Source organism: Taudactylus pleione, unplaced genomic scaffold, assembly GCF_031769625.1.
Source record: "Taudactylus pleione unplaced genomic scaffold, aTauple2 ptg000040l, whole genome shotgun sequence".
In the NCBI taxonomy this organism is placed as follows: Eukaryota; Metazoa; Chordata; class Amphibia; order Anura; family Myobatrachidae; genus Taudactylus; species Taudactylus pleione.
In genome coordinates, this window is record NW_028284442.1 from 15,738,174 (window position 1) to 15,762,565 (window position 24,392).

At 42.3% G+C, this 24,392-nt stretch overlaps 1 long non-coding RNA gene across 5 annotated transcripts in view; it reads right to left on the reverse strand.

Annotated features, from left to right (window-relative positions):
• The window catches only part of LOC148538372 (uncharacterized), a 392,934-nt gene that overhangs the window by 309,374 nt on the left and 59,168 nt on the right, over positions 1-24,392 (reverse strand). For 2 of the 5 annotated variants that reach the window (XR_015871936.1, XR_015871937.1), the window contains exon 3: positions 497-570. The exons of the other annotated variants lie outside the window; for them this stretch is intronic. This is a non-coding gene — a long non-coding RNA (uncharacterized LOC148538372). The remainder of the gene's footprint in view (positions 1-496; positions 571-24,392) is intronic. 5 annotated transcript variants of the gene reach the window in all.

Below are 24,392 nucleotides of genomic sequence, written 5' to 3' on the forward strand. Positions count from 1 at the left end.
ACTGTAAGTGACTTTTTTCTTGTTTGTTCATACTGTTTCTGCTCATGTACCTTGTAAGGCAATGCGGACCCCTTTTGGCACCATATAAATAATAATAACTAGGGAATCCTGGTGGTAACCTTCTTAGATATGGAGAATATTATTGATATCAGTTACTGAGGCTATTATGGAGATAATGAGTCCGTAATTTAAGGGTATTTGTCATAAAGAGTTCTGCTAAATATGGTGGAACAAGCACATTTGGCAACAAAACCTTTCTTATTGGCTATCAGCTGTCACGAGTTTTGGATAGCCAATAAGATTCGTTTTTTAAATCCGAACGGAACCGAGTAGAACCGAACCCGCTCACCCCTAATTTTTAGTAAGCCATTTAAAATATTTTAACACATGTAACTTAATGATGATTGATATCCCAATATAACCTAATCTTAAGTGTTCTTGATGGCATCATACAATTTTGGTATTAAGTTACTTTTAACTACTATAATCAAAGTACCTTATTGTGCTAAATATTCTTCTCCTGCTTATCCAGAATATACAAAGTTCTGTAGTGGGTGGGGATGGGACAATCTGTAGATAAAGAAATCATAATAATGTTCTTAGCAGTCAATGTAAGGTCTTGAAAGATAATACAGATATTAACTGGTGAATTCAATAGCAGGAGTTTAAACGCCAATAGTCTCAGTACATTTAAGTGATATTCAGCCAAAAGAATGGTCCAGGTGATGGCCTGTGGGAAGGAGCCAGAGTTGTAGTCATCCAGAGACAAAGGGTCAAGAACATGAAGGTTAATCGCCCAAAGCCAAAAGGTGAAAACACTGATGAAAATCAGAATGGGAGTAAATAGTGAAACAGGCAATGGCCCCCTCCCTTTCTCACAAAAATTATTAAAACTGCTGATGGCCAATCTATTTTATGAGGATGGGGGCATGGCCAAGAAAACTGTGTCATACTTGCAAACTCTCCTGGAATATCCGGTAGCTTTGTGAATTTTGGGGAGTTCTTCCAAGCTCATTTGAGAGCAGAGCAGCCTCGTGAATCCCCCCTACTTTCCCACTGAAGTAGGCAGTTGGGGGCTTGATGATGCGGATTTGGCATTGCACAGTGGAGAGTGAAGCAACAATGATGTAAATTGCTGCGTAACAACCTCTGCAACTCCCACCTCAATGTCTCCTTTGGGATCTATTGGAAGTGAGGTTTAAAAGCAGATATGTATGATCTGTGCAGATGCTGCTAAAGGGGTTCTGGGACAACTGGAACTCACAACTTGGAGAGAAAACTCTCCCAAAATGAGCCGGTGTAAACGAATTAGGGATGTGGTGAGGACATTTCGGCTGATGGATATAGAAGATGAGTGAGGATGAGAGGTACAGGAAATCCAGATGAAAGGAGATGATATTGATTTATGTAAAATTATCATGAAACACTGTGAAATCATGAGGTCTCTGAGAAACTATACTGAATTAAAAAACGGTAGTAAAGGTGTCATGTAAGGATATTTTTTGAGTATGTTGGAGATGTCAAGGAGATAAAGCATAGGGGATGGGACACTGTTCCATCTATATTTTTGGAAATGCATTAGTGGAATTTGTTTCCGATGCCCAAACACTTTGGCAGTGATTCATTGTGGCTGAAGTACAAGCTGTTTGACACATGAAGCATGTAACACAAACTTTTAAATCAGTGAGATTATGAATGTGATGGGGCTTTATTGAGTGCAGGTCTTTGTTAATGTTTTTTAATATATTTAAAAAGTATACATACTGTATATGAAAGGAACTGCATGGTATACTGTAGCACATAATAATTATCAATTCTCCTAAACAACAAATAACAGCCATAGTTGCAGCTACACCAGCTTAGACATGTTTACCACCATAGTTGATTAATTTAAAGTCTGGAGTTGTCAGGAGCACTGCAAAGATCTCTATGCATTAATGGTTCTGCAGATTTCTTCAGCAGGTACATTGCACAGATATCATTGTCAGCCATACTGCTAAGACATCGTTTTCAGCCACATTGAACAGATTTTATCAGCAGTTATGTCACAGATACATTGGGGCTGATTTAGAGCTGGACCCACTGCCGATGTTGGACCTAGTGGTGTGAATTTTGCTACTATGCATGCATCTAAAGCGCACAACTCATGTGTCCTGATTGCATCTGCACAGTTGCAGTTTGGATTTCAGACGAATGCATGGAGAGGTGTATTGAAAATGTAGTGTGTATTTCTGGGTGGACAGAGATGTGTCTTAGCGCATGTACGGAGATGGCTTGCCTTATGGGCATGTTATGGTAGTGTTGCAAGAGTGTCAATGAAAGTTGTTGCGTACACAGACACCAAACTGCTCACATAGAAGGCCATATTCAGAAGGGGAAACTGCACCTGCCATAGGGCTGGTGCAAGTTTCGGTGGTGCACCGAAAGCCGCACCAATCGGTATTACTGCATGTACTGATACTGAAAGTGAGTGATATTCAAAACAATTTTTCAGGTATGAATTAAAGTCACATTGTCCTGTCTGTTTTTTTTCCTGTTTTGCTGTTTTTGGTCTTTGAGAACATCTAAATTAGCTGTAAAAATAATAGCTGGTGTGTCTATAGATGGAGTGTGTGAATTTGTGTAATGTAAGGAAAGTCCATGCTAGAGTTCAGTACAGGGTAAGAACAGACTCCCCTTGATGTTGCTATAATATTTACTGTAGATAGATGTTAGGCTGCCAAATACTGTAAAAGAGATTGAATACATACATTTCCATTTCTGCATGTAAAACTCGTATGACTGTTTGCTGAGCCACAAAACGGCTACAAGAAGGAAAACAGACAGATAATCTGCACAGGATCATTACAGAGAATGTGAAGAAATACTATATAAGGACAGAACACAAGATGCACAAAAGCTGGCAAGACATTGGTTTAACAGCACAACTCCTGCTTAGCATTAAGTGATAGAATGACAGTGGTATCTCTGGACGTATGTGAACTGACATTTGAATTTAATGATTAAATGGAGGTAAAATAAACATGAGCATTGCGGCATGCTTCATTTCAACTTAAATGTGTTGGTAATAATTTATGTGTCTCCTGCACTGGTCACTGTATTCATAAACGATGCATACCTCACACTCACTTCGGTTTAGCTCATTACTAAACCCATGCTTCCCTTACAGCGCTTTATTTCATTTCTTGTACTGTATTTCCTAAACTAATGTGCTAAAGTCACATGAAACAAATTAGCATATCAGCTAAACCAGGTATTAGATTAACAAAAAAAATGCAGGTAGTGCAGTCTGGAAAAGGAAAATTGAAGATTATTATCAGTAGAAGGACATGGTACAGAATGCAGTTGGGGGCATGTGAAAAGGAATTCAGCAACTGTAATTTATGTAAATGTACACAGGCTTGTTTAATGTCCTGAGCACGCCTGATGCAAAACTATTTGCACCTGATGCAAAACTATTTGCACCTGATGCACTTACTTGCAAAAGTAAAAAAAAGTCGCATCCCCTCTATGGTGATCTGGAGGTGATGGTGTAAAACAATTTTACTTAACTGGCAGTGCTAAGCCTTCGCATATGTGACTGTGGGGTATATGTTTTAAGCAGTGAAAAGCGTGTAGAAGTAGACCAGTGAAGAAGTTGCCCATAGCAACCAATCAGCTCCTACCTATTATTTTATAGACTTTACTTGATAAATGCTACCTCACAGCTCATTGGTTGCTATGGGCAACTTCTCCACTGATCCACTTCTCCATGCTTTTCACTGCTTGATACATAAACCCCTGTGTCTGAGTCTAATGCAGTAACATTTATGTGAACACCCCCTTACTGTACTTGCATATGATTGCTTGCTCCATTCTACCCCTGTAAGATACAGCCAATTCTGGATATGAACGTGGGGCTACTTCTTTTTGTGTTCATATGTGGTACAGAAAACAAAACACACTTATGTCTAGGTTTACATGAGCCCCACAGAAAATAAAGCATATTATTTTCCAGAGACATTAACTTGACCCATTTCATCCTGGAGATATTTGTCTGCTCCTAAACATGACTTTTTAACGGAATTATGCACCAACTGCGAGGAATCTTGCTAAAAGGACTGTATGGAACTACCATTTCATCTCTGTGGTAGAGTAACTAACCATCTGCTAAATACTGGACCTTGGGCCTGATTCAGAGCTGGACGCTCTGACAAGAGCGCTCGCTCTGAATCAGGGCCCTCCTACCTAAAATTGGAGCAGCCTCCTGGCCGCTCGCATAGCTGTGGTTGACCACCCACAGCTTATGCGAGCGGCCAAAAAGATGGTCGCGATGGTCAAGACCATCGCGACCATCAGGCTTGCGATGAGACCCTGCGGTAGGGTCTCGCTGCCACAAGCCCAGGAGTGCTTTTGGCTCTATCAGAGCCAAAAGCACTCCCACTGACATCACTAGTGATGTCAGTGGGGCCGGCCCCAGACAGTAGGTGTTCCCATGGGAACGCCTCCGTCTGGGCAGCAACGCTCCCGGCACGCCCACCAAAGGGGGCGTGCTGTCACTCACCATCGACAGCACGCCCCCTTTGGTGCGAGACCCATAGCGACGGCTTGGCCGTCGCTAAGCGGGTCTCGCGCATGTGCATGACGGAGCTCCCTCCGTCGTGCGCATGCGCACTAGGGCACCATCGATCCGCTTGCGAGCGCTCAGTGCTCGCGAGTGGGTTTGATTCAGGCCCCTTGTTTCACCCATATTCCCTCTAATCGGATTCACCCTAATTATACTGTTCATTATACAAAATACAATCAATACGGCATACTGATAGCGTTTATTACAATGTGCACTATTATCAGGATTCCGGGCTGTGCACTGTTCTCATACATCTAAACATAATTGTATTTGTGATTTCATTTTACAATTCTTATTTTTGTAATTGTGTATTATAATAAATGTATTCTAAACGAATAGCCTCCCAGTAGCTGTTATATGCTTTTAAAAAAAACTAAAAAGTATATATATATACATATATAAGCTCTTGCGCATATATTTATATCTGTGCATTGACAGCGCCAAGGGATCTATATATATCTATATATATATATATATATATATATATATATATGGTGAAAAAGGCTAAAATGTTTCCTCCCCTTGTGCAATGTCCTGCATCACTGAACATTGGATTAATGTGTCATTGGAGTGGTGAGATGGACGTGGAAGGAGGAAATAATCATCTAGTGTGTGTGTGTGTATATATATATATATATATATATATAATATATATATATATATATATAATCAAATGTACAAATACCCGTGCGCTAATCACTTTCAAGCTGTCCTTTTATTTAAGCTCTCAATAGTCCAGCAAAAAGTCCTCCACAGTAAGTAAGGGCATATAGCACTCAGGTCCTTGCATACAGACCCCAGCTCCCCTTTAGTTTAACCTGGATTCAATGGGCATAGATGATCTGTAGTATGAAAAGAAAGAAAGGGGGCGCTCTATCGTGCATGAATCAATTTAACAAAAAAGACATAAATATCCACATCTCCATGAAACGAGGTAATCGTACCAATTTAATAAACACTGTGGGCTGGATACCACATGACATTTACTGCACCCGTATGGCAATGCTTCGTCTTGGCCGCTGGTCTCCTGGGTCTCCAAACCGGTCTATGAGCTTCCTCAATGACGCGATTGGCAAGTTTTCTGGAGGAGGACGCCAAGGGGTGAGCACACCGCGTCAGACATGCCCCACCTTAACGAGTTTCCTAGTTCACTTCGTCATCTATATATATATATATATATATACATACACATGTAGTCCAATACAGACAATCCGCACACCTTGATAATATGCCAAAAATCTTTTATAAATCCATGTATGTAGTCCATCAGCCAGCAGATCAACAATAAAAAGTGCAATAGTGCAAAAAGTGCATTGTATTAGAAATTACAGAGTACTTATCATCTCAATATCATCTTAAGAGAGCATCTGTGGCAGAGGACCAGCAGCTGAACGCTCGACCGCAGTTTCGGTGCAAAAAAGCACCTTTTGCCAAGGGCATGTTTTTTCCCCCGAAACGGCCGTCGGGCGTTCAGCTGCCGGTCCATTCCACAGATACTCTCTTAAGATGATATTGAGATGATAAGTACTCTGTAATTTCTAATATAAAGCACTTTTTGCACTATTGCACTTTTTATTGTTGATCTGCTGGCTGATGGACTACATACATGGATTTATAAAAGATTTTTGGCATATTTTCAAGGCGTGCAGATTGTCTGTATTGGACTACATGTGTATTTAGCGAAATTTGATCAAAATAAATAATACGGCAAGTACAGTGACAAGCAGATGCATTCTGGTGAATGGCTCTGTTTGACATCTATAGTCTTTTTTGTTCTTCAAACTCTGCTTACTTGGTACCTGGGACTGACTAGATAAACTAACTGCAAAATCTTTAAGCATTTTCTTTGAAATTGTAAATTACATGTGTTAAGTTTTTGAACTATATCCCTTTATGACTGCAATTCTTTAAAATGTCCTCCATATGTGTTTGGGTACAATTCACTGTTCTAATAGACGTAGAATAGTTTTAATATTGCTTTTCAGGTATCTCCTTAGTTTAATGAATTAAGCTTGGCAGAACAGCATCACCCTGTGGATTTATTTTATAATACATCCTTTTTTATAAGGGTATACCCAAACATACATGAATATGAGGGCTTCACTGCACATATATTTTGACAAAGAAGTAAAGTATATATAGCACTGAGTTTTATCTCATATTTCAGTGACTTCATTTTTCTAAAATAATTAAAAAAAAATGTATTTATATTAATTGAAGTACAAACAAACAAGCTTAAAAAATATACAATTACATCATGTTGCCCTCGCCGCGGCTACCGGAGCAATTCATCATTGGTCCGGCGCGGTGACAGCTGATGCATCACTCTGCAGAGCAGTGATGGGACTGCGCATGCGTCACCTACAGGACACACATGCGCACAAGAGCCCCAATGTCCGGCGGAAGCAGCCGGACAGGGGAGGAGGGATCCAAAAGGATCCCTCATCATAACCCGGACCTCCTATTCATAGGGAAGGAGCGGGTTGTGATGCCAGAGCAGGAGCATTCGCCAATGCTCACGCAATCAAGCTCTGAAAATATTATATTTTTGGAGCTTGATGAATTCTGCCCCCATAGTGTATGGGGACAGCGGGTCATTCCGCAAAAGGAAGGTAAGTAGCAGATATCTGTGATATATCCTGTTTTACCTTCTTGATGAATGGTCCGATAACTTAATTTTTAGAATTTCAGGTGATAATGTGCATTTTCACCTGCTTTTGTGAGAATTAAATGATGATGAATAGGCCCCTAAATTTCAATGGCACAAGGCATTCACTTTAGCAATATACAAAAAAAGGGGTAAAAGATATGCAGGCTATTAGGTAATGCTCAGAGCCTAATGATGACAATTAGGCAGGGGGCAGGCAGACAGGAGGACCCTGAATATATATCATTGTCTCTGACCAGGTAGTATAACCAAAGCTATAAAACACATTTTATCACAGAGTGGACTTGTTTTGAGTAAGTTTTAGGCAAATAAGTCTGGCGTCATAGATCAGCACTTTAATTCAGCGCTTTTCCAGCTAGAAAATTGCAGCATTTGTAAAAGCTTAATGAATGGCGTAATGACACATTAAAGTGAAAGGGAGGAGCTAACGCTGCTGTCACACTAAGATGATTAAGCTTTAATGACGCTGCATGCAGCATTTACAGAGCAGAATCACTCCAACATGACATGGGAGGAGCATCTTCCTATCCTCCATATGATGACAGTGATATAGATGATATGATGGCTTTGCCTTTCTAGCTGTGAAAGCTTAAAGTTCAAGTTCGGCTATGTGTCATCATCCTATGTGATGATTAATCTTATGTTCAGATGTCTATGTCCATTAATAAAGGACATCTGTATTGTAAATATTTATACTGTATATATAAATAGCAAATGTAAACCCAGTGTAAATAGTTGATGAGAGAATAAACCACTATGATATTAACAACTTGTAATGAATAATACCTGAAATTCTGGCGGATGCAAATATAAAAGCTAGTGTTTCTTTTGTTTATATATAGGAAAATGTGAAGGATCATTTTAGTTAAATTCTAACTTTTTAAAACTCTTTCCCTCCCCCAAACTAGATGCTTTGTACCAGGATTTGCTTTTCCTTCAGGTTGCAATAACACTGGGAATAAAGACCACATGCCCAAATGTTTGCTTATAGAACTCTATGGTAAATGGAATTATCTTTACTTTGGATACAGAGTAATTCACACACAAACAGTACAGTGTTCAAACACATTAACATTTTGGGAATTTATTAAAAGAGCAGTAGTGTGTGTGTGGGTGTGTGGAGGAGTATGTGGCCTAGTAGGCAATGGAGTAGGATGCGTGTCCTGGACTCTCCAGCCTTGTGATCCCACTGGATGCTCCAGCAGCCTATTGAGATCCTGTTTTGGATATTTACCTGCGTCTCCGAAACTGCGCCGTGTATCATGGCCAGTTGACTCCTGTCTCTGCTGCCCCTTGGTCCATGCTAAGGCATCTCCTGCTGGTCCCCTGTGACTGCAAGGATCTCCCACCTGCCACCATCTTGACTTTAGGCTCCTGCCCTCCGGCTCCTGTGAACAATGTTGCTGTGGTGAGTCCTTGCTGCCTGGGCCTTTTAGTGCCTCATGAACACTGTCTTCTCCTTTTACTCTTCTGGGCACCCTGCAGTTTGATTCATCTCCTAGTCCTCTTCATCAGTTGTTATCCCTGTGGCTGCTGGTGTGAGTGGCCTCTGCTGTATAGATTTGGCCCCTGCCTCACATTTATTTGCTCCGATGAACAGAAACTCTCAGGTCTCAGTGACTTCCAAGCTAGAATAATTTGCACGCTCTGTACCCATACAAGATCCATTATTATTCTCTGACATAATTTGCCACCTTCTACTCCACATATTTATGGTTCAGATGTCACCATGGAGCAGCTGCTGCAGGCTATCCCTGACTTTGAAAAATGGATGATGGATAAGATGGCAAAGGTACGGTACATATAGATATCTCACTTCTTTGTCAAGATATACAGAAACTGAGGGAATGGATTTGGTAGATGGAAACTCATACTTCTGTGTTAGAAGATACTACTGTCCCCCTTCCAGCATGGTTGACTTCCTTGGAATCTCAAATGGTGGCATGTCAGCATAAATTGGTCGATATGATGTGGTTAATTTAATGGACTCTTGAGAAGTCTTGGATAACTCCCCTTTGTTTGCTGCTCTGAATTTGAAGCTTCCTAGGGTGGCCTCCTTTTGAACATTAAACTCCTCCTGATTATCACAAATGGGGGCTGCATCCAAACTCCTGGTGGTTTAGGATGATTTATTTGATGATAGCCCTATAGGAAACTCTGCTCTGCTAATTTGGGACACATTTAAGGGGCAGTTTGATGTCTATGGTTGGCTCAGATTAAGATTTTCAATAGAAAGCGAGAGAAGGATTTGGAGAGATGGTGTGCTCTTGAGGAGAGATATACTACTAGTCGCTTCTCAAGCGATAGGGTGGAGTGGCTTATAGTACATAGGAGTGGTCTGACTTTCTTTTGGCTAGGTCGAGATGGGGGCTTCTTTTCTCTTCTCACTATCACTACAGCCATGCCAATAGGGCAAGAAAAATTATGACTTCTATGTCTCGGGTTGACTCTGCCTCCTCCACTGTGCACAGATTGAGGATCAAAAGTATGTGTTCTAATACATATGTGCCCTCATACACTATTGTAGCAGTCATGCCAAATAGCCCTTCTCAGCTGGCCAGGTCCCTTGTGACTCCACTTGTGCCAAGCATCTTTTTTGCATCTTTTTCGCCCTAATGTGCATCTTTTTTTACGTCACATTCCGTTGTGCTTCATCTGTGACTGTGCATATATAAAACTAATTTCTTTGTGCTTAAAGTCACAACTCGGCGTCTCTGGTACCGATTGAGTGGGGTTTTCTGCATCGGCAGTCCGTGTAAGACTCAAATTTAAAGAAAAAGTCGCTATGCTACATTGCTCGGTGTGACTAACTTCCGACAGGCATCTAGCACTGCATGGCATACTGAGGTAAGGTTTATGAGGACACTTCTGTACCTCTACCCAGTCTGTAGATGCAGTGCACTACGACTATTTTTGGAAGAAATATGCTTCTCAGGCTAGTTATTCTCTGAAAGGGCTAATTTTATTTGGATCAGATTGTTCTCCCCACATTGACAGATGATAGTAGGGTGTTTTTAGACTCCCACATCTCTCTGGAGAAATGTGTGGTAGCTGCTTCTTCTACCGGTTACATGTAGGTTAACCCTGGTGAAGATGGCTATACAACCAAAATTACTATAAGTTTTGCAGCACTCTCCGGTTTACCTTCCTGTTCCCTTAATCTCCTTAATAGGCTGCTATGTGAATTCTTTTATTAGGAGGAACAAGTAAGCTTGTATTGCTTATAAAATCTTGTATCATCCCTGGGGGGGGGGGGGGGGAGGCTGATTTGAGGTTATATTATTTGGCTGCTCAGTTGGTGCATCTTCGGGACTGTGTTATTTACTCAGAACATGGCACTGGGCTCTACCGCATGAGGCTGGTAGTCAGTGTCTGTACTTTCTTTTTGTTGTGTTCTTAAGAGCAAAACTTCAATAAAATGACTCAATTGAAAATAATAGCAGTAGTGGGCATCTGGTCTGAGTAGAGCAAAATAATATTATTCATTCCAGATCATTTGCTGGTTTATCAGTGACTAACTGAATAAAGGCTTTGTTTAATAGAAAAATAAAAATAATAATAATAATAATAATAATAATAATAATAAAAAACCTTTTTTAGGATCTGCACATTTACAGTTATATGCTATTGTAGTTTAGTGTATAAGCAGTATAACACAGCTCTGTAATGTTAGGATTTACCTTGATATGTGTGATAAAGTAATCATTACTGCAATGAGGTTGTCCTTTTGCACTTTTGTATTTCAGGCACTGAAATAGGACAGTTGAAATCTTGCCAGTTTTATGCTTCTGGGCACAAGCTGGAACTGTAATAGCTGTTCCCACAGGATTTTCAAAGGCAGCATTTATTTTGCATTACTATGGTGTGTGGGTAGAGTTCTAATAGCTGACTCTCATGTAAGTGCCTGTAGTATTCTTTTAGATATTTTTTTTCTTGGACTTGCATTGCATCTGTTGTTTTACTTCTTTTATTTATTATTCAGGAGATTTTTTTCTCTGTAGCATTTCTCTATTATGGATACTACTGCAGCACCTCCAATAGATAGTTTTAAGGTTATTATTGAGACACCAAGGTAGACCAAACCTAATCACAAATTGTAGGAAGTGAGCACATATATAGGATTATTTCAAAAGAGGAGTTACAAAACTCTTTAGAATAAATTATTATTTTTTTTAACAAATGTTATTAAAATATAAAATAACAGTTTTATTACGCTGTTTTTATCCTTCTCATGTATGTTAGTAAATAACTGTTACAAAGCATTTCTGCAAAATGGAACAATGGGCCTGACTCAGCAGAGGATGCAGTATCTCTCGCAGTTGCTTACATGTTAGCAGCTGTGATAGCTCTAAAGTGGTAATGCAGCAGGAGGCATCATACCTCCTGCACGCATAACTGATACGAGTTGCATTCTAGAACACAAGACCATCGGCCAGATAAGTGACCCATAGAGTGATGCAAGCCGGCTGCTGCAGATGGTTAAAAGAGGCCAGGAAATCTCCGTCAGCTGACGGAGATCCTGGCCTCATTACTCCCAGGGTTAGGGTCATACTGGCTTACAGGGGTAATCCCCGGTGGGCTCCATTGCTTGAAGGCAACACCCCCGCCTCCAAAGGTCATGTTCCAGGCGGTGCACTATATTTTACATTATTACACTATTAGACCTTGCGGAGCAGGACCACTGTTAACCATTGGTCCTTGGTTTGCTTTTATAGAAACTACATCAATATTTGCTTAATGATTAGCCAAGCAACTGTGGTGGCTGGTCACACCTCCTATGGTGGATGACCACACCCATTAATCATGGGCCCCTATTACTGCATTCCCCTGGTGGACCCTTTATGCCCCAGGCCGACACTGTTCACAATAACAATAAATTAACTAATTTAGGCTTCACTGTGAATGGTCTGAGATAATAGTGGGAGCAGGCAGTGGCAGGACTGACCATTAGCTAAATAATTCTTGAACGCACTAATAATAGCTATTGTTCTTTTGGGTTTTGCTGCACCTACAGGTTACTACTAACCTCTGGGCGGTGGTTTTGCCACTAACAATGAGTGCAAATGTCTCTACACATGGGGATATCACATACTCTTCCATTGGTAAATATGTACCAAACCAGACATTATTACTCTTTTTTGTATAACCCAACAGCTAATGTTAGGACGGTTATTGATCTGAAGGGGTAGGGGTATAAAAAGTGTAGTGTCATTTTTTTGTATCCTTTCATAGCCATCATCATTCAGTAGTGCCTGATATTAATGACATACATGAAAAGAGTAATCCTTTGCCTTGTATAGTTGTGCAACTGTACAGATAAAGGAACACAAGTAGCACTATAATCTGTAATTAAAAGAACTTACATGTTTTCACAGGAAGGGTTGTATCACTCAGGATCTGTCACAACCCTGGCTAGTTTTTTACCTTTTGCTTTGAGACTTAGCTCTGCCAGCTGCTCCATGGATTTGTGGGCCTGATTCAGAGCCGAACGCTCTGAATAGAGCGCTCGCTCTGAATCAGGGCCCTCCTCCATGAAATTGGAGCGTCCTCCTGGACGCTCGCATAGCTGTGGGTGATCATGATGATGGTCGCGATGGTCAAGACCATCGCGACCATCGGGTTTGCGACGGAGACCCTGCAGTAGGGTCTCACTGCCGCAAGCCCTGGAGTGATTTTGGCTCTATCAGAGCCAAAATCACTCCCACTGACATCACTATTGATGTCAGTGGGGCTGGCTTCAGATTGTAGGTGTTCCCATGGGAATGCCTCCGTCTGGCAGCCACACCCCCGGCACGCACACCAAAGGGGGCGTGCTGTCAATCAACATCAACAGCATGCCCCCTTTGGTGCGAGACCTGGAGCGATGGAGAGACCATCGCTATCCGGGTCTCGTGCATGCAAACGACGGAGCTCCCTCCATCGTGCGCATGCGCAGTGGGGCAACATCGACCCACTTGCGAGCATCCTGCGCTCGCGAGCGGGTCTGAATGACCCCCTGGGTGTGCAAATTGCATGGAGGATCTTCGCTGATCATGTTGGCTGCAACACTTCTCTGTATGCATTCACTTCCACACTGATTGTTCACCTGGGCTCTCCTCTGTCCGTGAGCATTGCTAGTCTTGATTGGAATCGCAGGTGTGGTTCTGATTCTCAGTGCTGTAGAGATGAATACTCCCTCTGCATGTTGTGCCTTCCACCACTCAGAATGCTACTGCCAGACCACCTGTCCGTATCCACCAATTGCTGCCAGACCCAAGGTATGTATATCCTCCCCTGATGGCATTCTGGGCCTGAACATCTCGTTACTTCCCATGGTGTATGGTATGTGCTGCTACTGTGTACTAGTTTATCCCGGGCTCCTGCTACTGCAATTCCTGGCAATCCAGAAAACCTGCTACTGCAATACCTGGCTATCCTGAAAACCTGCTACAGCAATACCTGGCAATCCAGAAATCCTACCAGTTCCCAGGCCAGTGCATTATGTCCATCGTTGTTGCATGACTTATGATCTTAAGTTCCCTGTGTGTTACCAGTGCTTCCTAGCACAGTCCACAATACTCCAGTCCGGAGTGATATTCCAAGTCCATTCCACGATACAACAGTCTGGAGTGATATTCCAAGTCCATTCCATGATACTCCAGTCCGGAGTGATATTCCAAGTCCATTCCATGATACTCCAGTCCGGAGTGATATTCCAAGTCCATTCCATGGTACTCCAGTCCGGAGTGATATTCCAAGTCATTCACACTACTCCAGTCCGAAGTCAAGTTCCAAGCTCACCAGTTCAATTCTCATTACTCCAGTCCAGAGTCAACTTCCAAGTTCATCAGTTCAATACACGTTATTCCAGTCTAGAGTCGAGTTCCATGTTTGCCAGTTCAACTCAGCAAGTATTCCTGCCGGTCCCGGTGTGGTTCCTCCAAGTCTTCTACTAGTTCCACTCCAACGTTACAAGTTTCCTGTTCTTGTCATTTATCACCAAAGGCAGTTTTCACTGCTATACAATTCTTTCGCAAATATAGCTATTTACCTCAACCATGGTTCCAGTCAAGTCGGTCTCCACTCAATCCACTTCAACACCCGAGTCGGGTAATTCTCAAGCACCATTCGTGACAGGGTCCTATTCATGATTACTTAAGGGTCAGTTACACATGCAGAAATACTAGTTTCCTCATATTTTAAGTAACAGGCTCATCCATTATTAGGTGCCTGATGTGGTTGTTCATTATTCCGTCCCCTCTCACCCTGCATTTCCTCTGACAGTGTGCATGCATGAACACTTTTTGGAGCAGCCATCCCTGCACCGGAACAGTATTGAAATGTTCTGGTATCCACTGCCGCAACTTACAGAGAGTTGGAAACATAATTTTCCCCCAATAATGGATAGGCCCCTAAGACACTGCTTCATAAACTGAGGAACCACTTGAGCCATAAAGTGTACTTTATTCATTATTATGTCTCTTTTTTTATTGTAGCCCATTGTGTTTACTTAAAAAAAGCATTGATCAAATAACCACACTATTAGACTATACTGGACTTGGGACATTGGTGTGCTTCTATTTTTATCAAAGTTGGTGGACTGCATGCTTTATTAAAGTAGCCTCCGCACCTTATCATTAATATAATGAGTTGTATGAGGTACATAAAGCTCCTATTTTCATTAATTTCCCTTGAGGTCTGCGAAGAAGGGTGCCTCCGCCTGGATCATGGATGGACTCTAGGAAGGAAACTGATGTGTTACACATATCTTAGAAAAATACTTGAGAGAGCCCATGCTTATTATTCCCATGGCACAAAATAAGAACACATGTGTAAGAGAAAGAACAATATCATTGTGTTAATTGGATTTGCAGATCTGAAAAGGTAGGAATAAGGACAGGCAGCTGGTAAGGACAAGAGCAGCTCAAGACTTTAGTGTGCAGTATGTACAAAAAAGTGTACTTAATGATTGCGAATATGTAATTGAATAACCCTCACAATATGGGTTCTTATGTGAAATACAATCAAAAGGAAATTATCCAAAAAGAGCATTATATCAGGTAACCAGACTATGGTTAAACTTAAATCTGATTTGCATACTTACCCAAAGTCCAGTCTGTAAACTCTACTCTTCCAACAGTTTATAATATAATGCTGATGCGATTAGCTGTGGTGGTGCACATGTAAATGTAAGTACATTGTTTCCAGTTAGGGTTCTTTACAGTATAAATGAATAATATCAGTGTGGCCACACCCTGCTTTATTTGATTGATGCAGGGTCTGTCTAATTGTTGCACAAAGGGGATCACTGACTGTATTATTCAAGTCTTCAGGCACATAAGTGCTCTCTCACATCTTCTATAACAGCTTTTACAGTCTCCTTGACCTTTGACATACTCTTTATTTTTACTTTTAGTTGAACGTGTTGCTCAAGTCTTTTTACAAGTCCCATATCCTATTCTCCCACAAAATACTCAAAGGCTCACTTCAGCAGCCCTTCAATTGATTTTCCTCTTTTCATCCTGGATAAGAGCACTGTAATTAAATAAAAACACTCAGATTTGAACTCTCAGCTGTCTTCCACCTTCTTCATCTGATAACCAGCAAGACTGGTGGGATGAATAATAAAGTGGAGGTATGATCTTTCTCTATACTAACTGTATTGCATCATTGAACAATAAAATTGAATGCTGGCATTGGTACTATATGTAAGTTTTGACTACTGGGGAATCGTGCAAGTACTTCTCAAATTAGGTACCTCCTGCTGCAAATTAGGTACCTCCTGCTGCATTACTTATCCGAGCTGTGTTGTTCAACGAAGCATTGGATAATCTGCGGGAACATCAGCCGGCTAAGTGACCCATGGGTTCATGCAAGCTGGCCGCCGCAGATTAGAGTAAGAGGCCAGGAAATCTCCAACAGCCGACGTAGATCCTGGCCTCTTTCCTCCCCCCAATGGAGATGACACGCCTCTGTTTTGGGAAACAGAGGCCATCACCGCTCCCCAAATGGCAGCAGACTGTCAATCACTGTCAGTCTACTGTCGCTCTGCATGCATTCACGGAGGACACGTACTGCACAGATTCTCGCCCATCGGCAATCTGCATTCAGCAGTGCATTAGCAGGCCTGTGTCCACCAACAAACTGGTGTTGGTGGACACAGTTTCAATAGTAGGAGAGAGTTGGAATAGAGAAAATTTTTACTAGACTTGTATATGGATAAATTAATGACCAGTATGCATGTTTAATGTCTCTAATGTATGGTACAATAACTGCTGTTCACAAAGTTATGACAGAATCATATCTCACTAGTATTAGAGACTGCCGGAATAAAAATTAAGTCTCCAGTAGATGAGGTTTTTTATTTTAATAGATAAAATCCACATTGATTACAATATGTCCAGTAAAGTATATCATTTCAATAAATGTTTCTGAGTACCCAACTTTGTCCTCGCTCATATAAGTGAACCCTCGCTAGGGGCTTTTTCAATAATGAGCTGAAAATGAACAAGTAGAAGCTTTTGATAAAAATGTGCCCTAAATTACCAACCATGTCAGTGGATTAATGATCATAAGAGACAGGTTTCCTGTATACCATACTCTAACAATAGCAAAACTTGAATCCACTGCCCAAGAAGAACTTCTAATGGATGACAGCAACTGTAGGTGCTGGATCTTTCATCCTTTCAAAAAGTCAGTTTCTGACCCTTACTTATTAATTACACTTCTACCAGTAGCTCTTAATACTTAAGAAAACATCTGGTCCCTTCGTTCATTTACTGAGCTCTTAGAGGGCTTATGCTTTCAGAGGAATGTCCTCCCTTTATTTATTTGCTTTTTCGCACAGGAATTCTCCAGATTCTCCAGACTGCCTCATCAAGTCAATTTCTTGATCTGTTGGGCTCATTTGATGGCTTGGGTAAGCTGATATCTTGGAGCAACTGGGCCATAATTGTATGCCTTATTATTAATTGTTTCTTACTATCTGGAAAACATTCTGGCAGCATTGTCACATTTGACTATGACTTGCATAAAATCTTGTTACGGTGGTACAAATAATTTCTCAACTAGTTTCTGGATAGGCATGTGTAGGTGGTATAACAACTTATCAGAATCCTCAGCTGACCTGTACACATTCTGCTGTGCCTCAAGAATTAAAAGGTATTGAAAGTATTCCATGTGCCTTCAGCTACTCATGATGAATGTGTAGGCTCTTATCCTGAGCACATCAAGCAATCACTGATGTTCTTATAGGATATAAGTCTTTCTCCTAATCTCATATTCATCCATCTCTACAATGGTATGGGGTAAATCTTGAAGAATATTCATGTATCCAAAGCAGGGACGGACTGGGGCTGTATTTCAGCCCTGGCAGTCCGCCCTGCATTCGCGTGTAAAGTGGGGCGTGGTTTAACCAAGGGGACGTGCCATGAGTCACGCCCCTGTCTCTCCCCGCCCAGCACAGCAGCCGCTGGCCCATCCATGCCTCCACCCCTTCCGTCTCTGTGAAATTATAGTCATTCCGGAGCCATGGGGTGAAGGGTGGGGGACTTTTCCTTTCCCCTCCTCAAGCCGGTCCTTAGGCCGTCGGCCCTTCTGGCATATGCCAAAAGGGCCCGATGGCCAGTCCAGTCTGATCCAAAGCAATCCTCTTATTTTGAATAAACTGTCTGAACTTCGTGAAATTCAATTGGTTTGAAAGTTCTTTTAAGGGGAAAAATATGATCATTTTTATTCTATTTTTTAAAATTTTTGGCAGGTTTTGCTATTTCTATACCAACCTCACTCCTTTGTTTATTCAAATTAAAACAGCAGTGAAAATAGCATAGTAAAGAAGCCAATTCTCTTAGGAAGAACATCAAGATATATAGGGCCTGATTCAGACCCACTCGCGAGCGGCTGTCCGCTCGCAAGTGGGTCGATGGTGTGCACTGAGCATGCGCACGACGGAGGGAGCTCCGTCGTGCGCATGCGCCAGACGCGACGAGCGAAGGAAAGTCCTTCGCTTGTTGTGTCCGATCAAAGGGGGCGTGCTGTCAATGTTGATTGACAGCACGCCCCCTTTGGTGGGCGTGCCGGGGGCGTGCCTCCCTGACGGGGGCGTTCCCACGGGAACGCCTCCCGTCAGAAGCCGGCCCACTGACATCACTAGTGATGTCAGTGGGAGTGATTTTGGCTCTGATAGAGCCAAAATCACTCCGGAGCTTGCGGTTGAAAACCTCAACTGCAGGCTCCGGCTCGCAAATTCGATGGTCGCGATGGTCTCGACCATCGCGGCCATCACAAAGTACGCTCGTATAGCCTGTGGGTGGTGACCCACAGCTATACGAGCGTCCAGGAGGACGCTCCATGAAAATGGAGCCCGGCCCTCATTCAGAGCGTGCGCTCTGCTCAGAGCGTACGGCTCTGAATGAGGGCCATAATTCTCAATTGTTTACTGCACTATAGACCAGTGTTTCTCAAACTCGTTCCTCATGGAACCCTAATGCTGGGCACACACTGAGCGACGTGTACCCAGCCGATATGTCGACCCGACAGGCCGACATATCGGATCCTTGGTACACATTAGAATGAGGTGATGAATGACGGCATCATACCTCGTTCCGTCCTTCATTACCTGCAATGGGGCCGCATGCAATATCGCCCATCACAGCCGACCAGATGACATTGCATGCGGCCACGCACATATTGGCCATACACACTGAGTGATGTAACGAATATGTCGTTCTGATTTGGCCGGAAACGACATATTATGCTGACATTGTCTGTGTACCCAGCTTAACAGTGCGTGTTTTCATAGTTTCCTCAAGAATAATTAGTACCAGCTGTAGATCTATTGTTTTAGTCAATTAATATTCCTGTGCTCCAGCTAGATGATCTGGAAAACATGCACTGTTAGGATTTCATGAGAACTGGGATTGAGAAACATTGCTATAGACTATTGCTATTGGTTCACTGCACTTTTTTTGTAAGTGTTTATGCATAAAGCACAGAAAACTGGTGAAGTTAGTGAGAAAAACAAACTTTGTATCCATCGGATGAAAGAATTTAAAAACTCCATGTATATTCTTAAATAACATTGTTTTTCCTCCAAATATTCCTAAAAATGGTTTCTAATTTGCTTTTCAGATTATAAGCTGACAAATCGTGCAAGTGTAGAAGGAAAGTAACACTTGAGAGCAGTGGCAGCTGATAATTACTATCCTTTGTCAAGTGCTCTATATAACCCAAGCATTGTGAGGACTGAACATGATTACAGTGCTCAGACACCAGCTCAATGTAAGCGTTCTGTTTGTTAGGTAAATACTTTGTATTTTTTTCTTGTCTTTCTGGGTTACTATAAGCATTATCTGTACAGACTGGATTCTAAACTGCTTTAAATGCTCAATCACTGTTACAGTTAATAGGAAAAGACTAAACAAATCAAAAATATTAATAAGATGCTCAGTGTGTTTCCATTTAACTGCCTCTCTCATGGTTCCACGAGCCAAGGAATTAAGAGCTGAGACTGCTAGTACATAAAATTACTTAATTTGTTTGTAGCATAACAATTCTTCCTCTGGTCAACACGTTATTAATAGAAACGTCATTTTCTCATACTTGTGTGCATAGAAGCATAATGATCACAGTTTAAATAATAACCACAATTTTAATGTGCTGCAGAATATGTTACTGCTATATAAATTATAATGATAAACTCTACTGGTGTGCAAGATTTCTTTTCCCTTTTCTATCACACGGGGGTACAAAGCACCTGGGCCAGTCTGGCCTCGATCCTTTTAAGCAGCATGTAACTTCTGCAGAGGGCACCAATATTCATAACAGGGCATGGTATAACACCCTTGTACTGATCATTTAGTGGTCCTTGTTGACTTTTTAACTCGTAGTTTATGAGTATTATCTTCTTACTTAACTATATCTACATGTAAAATGATTTACATCCTGACCTATTTTCTCATTCCCTTCACAGGAGACCAGGAGGCAAATGTACGCAGTGGATTTTTTCCATTGTTGTTATCATAGTCTGACTGAAACTTTGGGGCATGTAATGCTTTGGAAAGAGGGGGTGTGAGTGGGAGGACAATGAGCAGCAACAATCCCACTTTGTAGCTTTTCACTGATCTTCCCATTCCCACTCTCCTTCCTCAGTCATTTTAGAGGGTAGTGGAGATTTAAATCATAACCAAACCATATACGGTAATTCACATTTAAACTATTCAAAAGAATGTAAACCACAATATTGGGAGGAAAATCTATAAGAAAGGCTGGTGTACTAGTTATCATTAGTAAGTTTACTGCAAAAAAAAACCCTATATAGTTATGTTGAATCATCTTGCACCTATAAAATGATTTGTAAATATACATAAGGTTTTATTTATTGTTTGGTCCTGCATAATATTGGCCTCTGGTTCACGTAAGCCATACAGCAGTATTATTATTATTAAACCTTATTTATAGGGTGCCACAAGTGGTCTGCAGCGCCACACAGAGGACTTATTGTTTTGCAATACAATAAGACAGTACAGGGTAGGGGCGGATTGGCCCTTACCTAATGCGGGGAAAATCCCGGTGGGCTGATTGGTCTGTGGGGCTGCTTCTCAACTGTGGCCCCGCCCCCAGAATCGCGTTATCTGGCTCTATTTTTTTCCCAGTATGACAGGTAGCCCGGCTGTCAGCTCCCCGCGGCCCGCCTCTATCATGAGAAGAGGCTTTGCGGCGTTACAGAAGGGACTGACTACGTCAAACACCGCGCACCAGCAACTTGGAGGAAGAGTACTCAGGCACCGCGAGGGTTCATGGCCGGCAGCGGCAGCAGGTGGGGCAAGTTACTGGATGCCCAAGCAGCCAGCCCGATTGTCTCCTCTGCACTCTGTCCCCTCCCCATGCTGTAAAGTGTGAAGTTAAAGTTTAACTTCACAGCCTGGGGAGGGGGTAGAGTGCAGAGGAGACAATCGGGGCTGGCTGCCTTGGAGACTTGGGCAGACCTGGGTTTAGTTAAGCTGCAGTGCAGTGCAGACAATAGGGGCTGGGCTGACTGGCTGGGAGACTTCCATCGGAACCTGCAGCATGTAGGAGTCAGGTCTTTTTTATTTTTTAAAGTGGCTGGTATAGATCTGTCTCAGGGGGTGGGGGGAATTAATGATAATTTGAGGGGGGGAGTTACTCTGTAATAAGGGGATATGATCTGTCTGTGGGGGAGGGAGCTATTTTTTGCTAAGGGAGATGAACTGTTTGAGAGGGACGGGGGATCTGCTCTACTAGGGGTGATGATGATATATCTCTGGGGAGGGGTAATTCTGTGCTGGGCGGGGGAGGGGGGTTATACTGTGATAAAGGGGGATAATCTCTGAGGGGGGCTATGCTGTGCTAGGGGGAGATGATGATCTGTCTGAGGGGAATCTGCTGTGCTAGGGGGAGATGATCTGTCTGTGGGGATTGGGGCTATTCTGTGCTAAGGGAATATGATCTGTGTGTGGGGGAGAGGGGCTGTTATATGCTAGGGCAGCAGGATGGTGCAGGGGAGATGCAGGAGGATGCTTCTGGGGAGACGCAGGATAATGGCACTGGGAAGACGCAGGATAATGGCACTTTGGAGACGCAGGATAATGGCACTGGGGAGACGCAGGATAATGGCACTGGGGAGACGCAGGATAATGGCACTGGGGAGACGCAGGATAATGGCACTGGGGAGACGCAGGATAATGGCACTGGGGAGACGCAGGATAATGGCACTGGGGAGACGCAGGATAATGGAGCTGGGAAAATGCAGGATGATGGCATTGGGGACACCCAAGGTGATGGTGCTGGAGACACACATAGAGGACCGTAGGACCACTGGTACTATTAGAAGAAAAGACTGGTGGACAATAATATTCAGTAAGACAACAATTCTAATGAAACCATATTCTGATGCAAATGGAACCAAATAAGCAAATATATTTTATTAATATAAATTATTTTATATGGGAAACTCACATTTGTCCTGCCCCAAAACTTCTGTTACTATCTGGTTGAACCTATGTTGCATGTTGATGACATTGGCTTTATTATAACACAAACAGGCAGCTTCCAGACAATGTGATCTCCTGCATGAAAAGTAAATACCGACTCAAGGCATTGCCTGTCCAGGGAGGATCAACTTCTTCAGAGGTTCCGTCGTTGCAAAGAAATCACATAGGTAAGAAAATATTCGTTCACATGCTCGCTGTGTTTATTCACTAGAGAGAGGGACTGTGAGCATGGCTATCAGCTCCTGGAGCGGTGGGCATGCCCCCAGCATGATGAAAATAGGGGGAGTGGCTTGTGGGCATGGCATTTCACATTAGGCCACACACCCTGTCACAAGGCCCACTTTTTCGGACATGCGCCTTCGACATGCGCACATAGGGCCACTTTCACAGTTTTTCCCAGGGTAAAACAGTACAGTACAATATAGTAGATGAGTAACAAATAGCATTACAAATCTCAACACAATCACTGATGCAAGGGGTGCAATGGAAATATTCAGCGAAAGCTGAAACCTGTAGCTAATAGTGTGGGCGCAGATAATAGGTCTAGGGTGTCTGAAGAAACAAAGGACATTTAAAGGAGAGCTTCATAGGTAAGAGTAAACCCTAAGGTCCCCGATTGGCACATGTGGAGGATCTGTAATATGCATGTGCAGATCAGTGTATGTGATGATGGTCACAGTGCTCCCTAAGCAGCAGCATGATTGACATGCTGCGACAATTTGTGGGTGGAGAAAGGGTAGTGACAGCTAGAGTCTGGGTGTGCCGGTGCCAATAATAATAATAATAATAATAATAATAATAATAATTTTATTTATATATAACGCTATTCTCCCGTAGGACTCAAAGTCGCTTTACAGATATCAGAAAACATGGTACATTGCACAAGGATTTGGTATTGCAGAAAATAGAAGACCACACAGAGATAATTAAAAACAACCAAAACCTAGAGAGCACAATAAGCATATTGCAGAGTTGGTGCAGACATTTTGGGAAATAACTTCCACGGGTTATATATTTCATGAAAGGTACCAAATCTTGGGCGCACTACGTAGGATTACCTGGGTGGAATTACACCTAGAAGAGATGACACAAAATGGGTGGTTGCATCGTAATCGTCAGGTACATGCATTTTTCATCCCATCCATGAGTGTACTAGGTGAGGAAGCCATGTTGGGCGCACTACGAAGGTTACACTGTGGGAGATAAGCCGTACAAGGACCCAAGACATATATGGGAAACTGACACATGTGTTGTAGTATATATTATACCTGTATGAACAGACCCATGTGAAGTACATCCTGCCCATGGAGGATGCACTTCAGTGGAGGTATAGCACACTGGCATAGCATACAGTGGGGCAGAAGTACATGGTACGAAACAGGGAATAGCAAATACCGCAAACAATGATGCAGATCGGGCATGACATATACAAGTGACTGAAATAATTGTAATTTGATATGCATTGAATGAATAGATCTATGTGTTTGTTCATGCTGCCCAAGAAAGAACCATCTGAGGCAGCCATCTGGGGCACACTGCATAGATTACATCTGGCAGGGTGTGCAAGTAGCGGAAGTATAACATCCAGGTGGAGAGAAAAAATAAATAAAAATAATGAGAAGCTGAATACATAGGTATAAAAGGCCGTATTAAAAGAATGGTGGCAGCCTTATAAATTACAAACCATGTTAAAGGTAGTCAGAAATGAAAAATAATGGAGTAAACTGCAAAAAGCCACATGACTCAGCCTGTGCCTAGCGTCTCCCTCGCTTGAGTGTGCGGTCTTGTCACATCCAACAGTTTGTTGAGTGCGATTTGGCTGAAGCATGAGACTGCCCCCAAACCCAGTCTCAGGGGAGTTGAATTGAAGATGGAGTGGTAGCATTTCTGAGCTGAAGTGTTTGAGAATTTGAGCAATATCTGCTCTTTCGACACAGCTTCACTGGCCCTGGCAGGGTGAATTTCATGGCCATCCTGAGTAACATGATATTAATTTGTGCATATGTGTGCACATATATTGTGTGCCAGTGTGTGTTACCTGTGGCTAGTGTGCTCATAAATAGTGTATCGATAATGTCTTCTGGAACTACTTCTGTAGACCTACTTAACTTTTATGTGACTTGCTGTG